The sequence below is a fragment of the Berghia stephanieae genome, chromosome 11, assembly GCF_034508935.2.
Source record: "Berghia stephanieae isolate SIO BIC M18660-M18661 chromosome 11, UCSD_Bste_1.3, whole genome shotgun sequence".
In the NCBI taxonomy this organism is placed as follows: Eukaryota; Metazoa; Mollusca; class Gastropoda; order Nudibranchia; family Aeolidiidae; genus Berghia; species Berghia stephanieae.
In genome coordinates, this window is record NC_088370.1 from 42,411,330 (window position 1) to 42,412,576 (window position 1,247).

Here is a 1,247-nt window from a genome sequence, read left to right on the forward strand (position 1 = left end):
TAAAGAAGTTGAGGTGGCGGAAATGAGGATGTTGAGATGGTCACTTGGCTGGACGAGAAATGATAAAGTAACAAAATGAACGAATTCGAAGGTTGACTGAAGTGAAGAATGTATCAATAAAGATGAGAGAAGATAGATTGGACTGGTTCGGACATGTAAAGAGACAAGAGAGGGAGTACGTGGGAAGGAAAGTATTGGACTTAAAATTAGCGGGAAAGAGGAACAAGAGACGCCCAAAGACTGGATGGTGGGATCAGGTAAAGGACGATTTATGAAAGAACTGGGCCTGGTGGAAGATGATGCGCTGAACCGAGATGCATGGAGATGTGGCATCATTATGGCGACCCTGCAAAATGCGGGATACGCTGATAGAAGAAGGAAGAGCTGTAAATAGTACACGCTGATTGGAATAATCCACAACTTGCCAAACAGTCTCGAACCTAAGAATTCTTCAACCTTTTGTGTAAAACACTCTGACCAGTTGATGGTCTTTGTAATCTGTCTATTAAGGATGATTGAATTTGATGTCACTAGGCTCTTTTTTGTTTTCTTTCGGGTGATTAGTTCTCCTATCAAAGTCCCTCTAGTATGCTTATAATAATAATAATAATAATAATAATAATAATAATAATAATAATAATAATAATAATAATAACAATAATAATGATACTAATAATAATAATGATACTAATAATAATAATAATAATAATAATAATAATAATAATAATAAATATAATGATACTAATAATAATAATAATAATAATAATAATAATATAATAATAATAATAAATAATATGATAATAATAATAATAATAATAATAATAATAATAATAATAATAATAATAATAATAATAATAATAATAATAATAATGATACTTAATAATAATAATAATAATAATAATAATAATAATAATAATATAATAATAAAATAATAATGATACTAATAATAATAAAAATAATAATAATAATAATAAAATAAATAATAATAATAATAATAATAATAATAATAATAATAATAATAATAATAATAATAATAATAATAATAATAATGATAATAATAATAATAATAATAATAATAATAATAAATAATAAAATAATAATAATAATAATAATAAAAAATAATATATAATAATAAATAATATATAATAATAATAATAATAATAATAATAATAATAATAATTATAATAATAATAAAATAATAATAATAATAATAATAATAATAGAACTAATAAATAATAAAATAATAA